The sequence below is a fragment of the Athene noctua genome, chromosome 9 (assembly GCF_965140245.1).
Source record: "Athene noctua chromosome 9, bAthNoc1.hap1.1, whole genome shotgun sequence".
In the NCBI taxonomy this organism is placed as follows: Eukaryota; Metazoa; Chordata; class Aves; order Strigiformes; family Strigidae; genus Athene; species Athene noctua.
The window spans coordinates 25,515,093-25,521,092 of record NC_134045.1 but is presented as its reverse complement, the minus strand read 5'-3'; the positions used below and the strand labels follow the sequence as shown (position 1 = coordinate 25,521,092).

The 6,000-nt window shown below is 42.6% G+C and overlaps 1 long non-coding RNA gene across 1 annotated transcript; it reads right to left on the bottom strand.

The window, feature by feature from the left end:
- Nucleotides 1-3,144: 3,144 nt before the first annotated feature.
- Nucleotides 3,145-4,708, bottom strand: LOC141963945 (uncharacterized). Its single transcript, XR_012634237.1, has 3 exons — nt 4,618-4,708; nt 4,407-4,531; nt 3,145-3,225 (listed from the first exon to the last, which is right to left on the bottom strand). It is a non-coding gene; the product is annotated as an uncharacterized LOC141963945 (long non-coding RNA).
- Nucleotides 4,709-6,000: the final 1,292 nt, after the last annotated feature.

Here is a 6,000-nt window from a genome sequence, read left to right as displayed (position 1 = left end):
TCCTGAATTTTTTTTCTTATGATCTTTATCAAGCCACCCCTCCTCCCTCAGTTCCCAGACCACCTACGGACAGAAGCATTGTTCAATAGTAAGACTTTTGCTGTCGGCTACAAACAAGCATCTGTGCCCAAGAACCTACCACTTTTCTGTTTACTGGTCACAACCCAGTAAAATGCACTTTTAGCCCAACTCAACCTTTACAGGGAGCTGCAAAGCACACGAGAAGGCACGTTCCCCCCTCCGTGGACAGTTGTGCGGGATGAAACAGCTGCCACTGTTACCTGAGCTCTGAGCCAAAGGCTTCCTACGTCCTTCACAGCCAAGCACGCTTGCCACTGCCCGTTCTCCATCGACCTGCTCAGATCTGTGCAGCCCAACAGAAAGACTAGAAAAAGCAGAGCTCAGCTCACACTGCTCCAGCGGTTTTGTGCAAACCTGGCAGGCACAGATGAGTGTGGCCATTCTAGTAATAACTTGCAGGCTACAGCTTCCACGTACTCATCAGAACCAGCATCTCTGATGCATCCCAGACTCTCCTGCCATCGTGTTATTTCTCTGGACAAAGTAAAGGACACAGAGAACGGAAACTAAAGAGCTGGACACCCTGCCTGGGATGAGATGTGGGCTGTTGGTGACTTTCAGCCTATGGTCACTTTGGGCTGCACTGGTGAGGGGGGAGCTGTTGCCATCTCTGGGATACAAACCACTCCAGAATTTCCCCAGCAGGAACTGGGAAGATACCTGCCTTGTCTCTGACACATAAACACTCTGGTATGCCACTATTAAGATAAAGACAACCAATTACCACAGATAGAATAAATATTAACTTATGCAACATGAAGCCTCCTTCTCATCCTTCCTCCCAACATCTAAGCAAGTGGTAGACAACTGCTCTGTACATTTGGTACTTCCACCTGGGTATCTGCTTTCAGCCACACGCTAACGGCATTTCCAACACCTAAAGTGGAGGAATACCCCTTAGTGGCAGAAGACACTCCTGGGCCAACCTGTTTCACCAGGGAATCTCACTTGTACCTGCTGGGGCTACCCAGGGTAGTGCAGGTGTGCAGGCAGGAATCACACTACACACACCACTGAGCTGCTGTTTCTCTTCTGTTGTTTTGTCAGTTTGACACGAGGTTGCTCTTGGGCTTTTTTCAACATGTTGACAAACTTTATTTGGGAATTTTTTTCTACTGGGAGCTGCAGCCTTTTTAGTAAAGCCAGAACAAGGGTAACAGACTAGTGATGGGGTCAGTGTTTCCGGGTGCTAAAGCAATCTCACTTTCACAGAGCTGCAATCTGGAAGTAGGAAAAGTGCTCGAGACATAAAACAGAAACTCTTTTTGAGATTTTCAGTTGATTAAAGTTGAATGGGATGGAATGGGACTGGAAAAGACCCATAAACTACAGAAACAAGCACTCAAGACCTACACCAGAACATTGCAAATAAACAGAGAAAAAGAGAACTTTCTCATCAGAGAAGAATGAGCTTTCAAGCAGGCCAGTGATGGTCCTGAAAAAAACTGGTTTCAAGGTAGAAATCGATACTTTCTTGAATTACAGACTGCACGACAACAAAACCAACAAGCTCTGCTGCTGTCACGAGGGTTTGGCCTGCTCAGTTCCTTGGCACCGCACAAAGGCTGAAGGAGAACCTGCTCACCATTTGCTGACTGTTTGTGGTGCCCCATCAGTACCACAGGAATCTCAAGGCTCAGGGTCCTGCTGCTTACCTGAAAGGCTCACAAAGAATTTCTGATGTCACGGGAGACTGCCACCACAGGACACCAGGACATGAGCAAAGCCCTTAATCTTTTATACTTACACATTTTAGCTTTATGGCTTTTGAATTTAGGATATTTAATACTTTATTGGGTTGTGCTTTATGGCATGTGTTGTGCAGGGAAAGAAGAGAGGCAAAATCCTCTGAAAGAGTCCAGGGAACAGATTTAATGACTGGGGGCTTGTACTGTTGTGAGACTGGTGCTGCTGCAGACCGTGGGAACCACGGGCATCCCCCAGGACAACCCCTGCACCCTTATCACAGCGTGCCAGGCCGCCGTAGATCAAGGCACATTCCCGTTGCCATCACAAACTGTGGGGCTGCATTTGGTGATAGTCCTGCCAGTGGCAGCCAGTCAAGAGCAGAAGGTACCTAAAGACAAGGAATCCACCTCTCTCGACAGTTTGCTCAGTTATTAATCTTCCTTCACACACATTGTCAAACACTTTGCTTTGTTTCCCACCTGAATTTGACTGGCTTATGGTTCTTGCAATTCCCTCCCTGCCTAAACTGAAGAGCTCTTCACTAGCCAGTGTTTTCTTCCCAAGAGCAATCGAGGGCTTTTAAATCTTACCCACTATTTGCCCAAATCTACACACTGATTAAAGCTGTAAAGATTTAGAGGGACTCGGAGCCAAAAGCCTGCAGCCACAAGGGAGCTCAAATCCAAGCACAGGCTTCTGTCAGGCTCATTTCTGTACGGCGCAGAGAGCTCCGTACCATGAATCCCATCAGTGAAATGACACAGGGAAAAAACAAAAGCAAAATCACAAACAACCTTCCTCAAAATGTTCAGCCATTTACTGTCTATGAAGTTTTAACAGTCCTAAGTGTGTTGCATTTGCAAAAAGAAAGGAATCGGCGTGGAAAACTATGTCAACCCGTGCAAAGACATTCACAGAGGTCAAAGTGTCTTATGGGAACGTTCCTACAAAAATTGATTTTCTGGCAGAAAAGATTAATACCTTCCACCTTTTACAAAAAGTAAAACAAAAGGAAAAGAGTATTTTCACTAACACTAAGGTGCAATCAGCCTTTTGCCACACAAGAAAATTTCCATGAAAATGTCAGAGGTGGAAAGCGTGGAGATACACTATATTTTTAAAATTCTGAGAACGTGCCAGACAACCTCCTAGTTCCATTAAAATGGTCAATTTAACAAAACTAAAAGGAATTTCAGGCAGAACCCAAACCAGATGTAAGCCTTCCAAGACGCTTACAAACTATTTAAAAACATAGTAAGGTATAAACAATAAAAAAACCCCAAAATGAAGTAAAACCCCAAAACTCTACCCTCCACCTTGCCCCTGCCTACCTCCAAAGCTGCTGTTCCTTGGATAAAAGTAGGATATTTTCGTCACTATTGTATTTCAAAGAATGAAGAACTTCTCACTGTGAACCACCTCCCTGGGCTGCACATTGAAGTGCAGAATGGTAACCTGAATGAAAAGGGAGGAAGGGATTCAAAACAAATCAACAAATTGTTTCTCAGCTTTTCCTTGATTCCTCCCTCCTCCTCTTTTATGAACATTTTGCCTTTTTTATTTTTCCTCTGGTTTTGCTGAAGAGAGCAGGGAGCCCATTAGAGCAGGGGGATTAAGAGAGTTGAAGTAGGATTGAGCAATAAAATTGCTGTTAAATAAGAGCAATTATGCAAGGCAGATGGCCCCAACGAGAGAGCACAGCACTTCGCACACGCCGGGATGGGAAGCAGAACCCAGCCCCACTCTGCTTTACAAAGAGCACATCACTCGTGTCTGATTAAATCATACCAAGTAGTGATTACAGAGAAGGGCTGCCCTAGGAGGGTTATGACACCGGGGAGAAGGAAACAGGCATTCTGGGGAGGAAAGGCATCAAATGGCAAGTTTAGCTGCTATTTAACCCAGACTGGAAGTCAGCAGAATTCTCAGTGCAATTCACAGTACCAGCTACTTGTGCATTCCACCTGGGCGCTTGCAAAGGAAGGTTTAATTTTGCTACCTGGTGGGAACAGCAGGGGAAAATCTGGTTACTAAACTGAAAGTGTTACTAATTAATGGCAGACACTTAATTTCCAACTGTGGCAATTTTTGTAGCTCTTAAATAAACCAAGTAACAGAGCTTCTTCCCTGTGCACAAGGTATTGTCGTCTTTTTTTTTTTTTTTTTTTCCTTTTTTTTCCTTTTTTTTTTTTTTTTTTTCTGTTAAATGCAATTCGGAATCCAGCAGTCCAAGGGTTTCTTATTTATATTTTTTTTAAATTAGAGGTGCCCAGCTAAGCCCCTCTGGTAAGATCAAAGCAGTAAAATGGATCTGGGTTTATCATGAGATTAAAAATAAATGCTACAGAAATGGGAGAGTAAAAAAATGTATCAAAAGGAAGGAAGAAGAGGGGAAAGGTGACTTCTAGGACCAAAGTAGGAGGAGGTGAGACAACCTCATGCAAACTCAAGGAACAAGACAGCCATATATAAAAACATAAGCACCCCCCCCCCCCCAAGCAGGCTGAAGTGCACCTTTCAGCTAGTCAAATGGTGCTGGCCAGCTCCCAAATTTTTTTTGCTCTACTCAGAAAGCCAATGGTAAATTGAATATATAGTTCATCAATTAAAAATTGAATTATTTTCAATATACATACAGGAGATTCGTTTTCCCTGTGATAATAACAAAGAGTGAAGTCCCTTTGATTTCAGTGTACTTGCTCCAATTCTCAGATCCTGATATGATGCTCTCAACAGCCTGGCAAGCAAACCCCAGTGCATCCTGAAAACAAAAATCCCAAAGATTCCTTAAGGAAAGCAGGGAATAAGTCTGGAAAACAGGGATATTATTATTTTCAAATTAAATACCATAAATGTCCAGACTGTGGCACAGTGAGGGACAATGAACAATCCATCCTTACAGGTGGCATCACAGCGTAGCAGGGAGAGACTCAGGCTAAACTCAGCTTTCCATCCAGGCTTTGAGTGATCTGTTTCACAACCACATTAACCTTCCTTTAACTAGTATGAAAAATCTGCAATAAAATATTTACTGGAAGATTATGTAACATATAATTTTATGCTCAACCCAAGCTGATGGACGGAAATGAAACTCAAGAGTTTACTTGAAGATTCAAAACCACAGATTAACCTGAGGGACTGGAAGAAGTACAGAATTTTTTGCAGCCTCCTGGTTGATTAAAAATACCCATAATGATAAATGAAAAAACCTTAAAATATAATTTACTGCCCAAAATATAAAATTTTCTTAACTATCATTAAAAGACAATTTTTCCTTTGCAAAGGAAAGACTGAATAGGAAACAAACATGAGAAACCTTTCAAAAGTAGAACTCATGTAAGTTTAAAAAAGGCAAACAAGGGAGACATTTGCTCTTGAATTAAACTTTGCATGTGAAGTTATAGATGAGGAAAAATGGGTTTTCATCCAGTTCCATCCAATTTATCATACTAAAGAACATGACTCGATTAAAAAAAAAAATCCCCGGGCACCTCTTGAAAGAGGAGGAGCGTTATCTGCTTGCCCTGGCCAAACTGCACGTGGGCAGTTGTGTCCCACGTACCTCAGCTCTACCTTCAGCTCTGCACGACTCCTCCTGCCTCCACTTGCTGCCTGGTTAGTTACTTCTGGTTTTGTGAAGTATAAAACCTACCTCTAAATATGTCAGACCTTGTTTAGCAAAGAAATCAAGTATGTCTGTTTGTACCAGCACATTAAAAAAAGCAATCTCAGTTTACCCCAAACATCACTCTAACTGAATGACTTTCCTATTCCCAGCTTCATTCAAGGAAATGAGGTTTGACTGCCGAGTACTCATCTAAATCAGCAGAGCTTATAGAAGTGCTCTGGGATTGCAGCGAATGAAAGGAACATTCTTATTTCTGATAATGGGAAACAGTTTTTCTTGAATTATAGTTACAGCTCTAAATTTTCAGTACTTAGGTAATTAGGAATTCAGAAGGAATACTGATTGCCAACAGAAGTTTGTGCAGAGTGAGACGCTAGAGTTATTTGGGTTGTTTTGTTGTTTTTTTTTAAGATATTGGTTTCCTTACTGTATTTTCCAACATGAAACTCCATAGCAGTTCTGTGAAGCGGATAATAAAGTACAGGGCCACCAGAGCATACCTGTACGCACGCCAGGATCTCCATGATGCAGACAAGCACTAGAGCAACATTCTGGCCAGCATTCCTTGCTTTACAGGCAAATGGTCAATACTGAGATGCCTA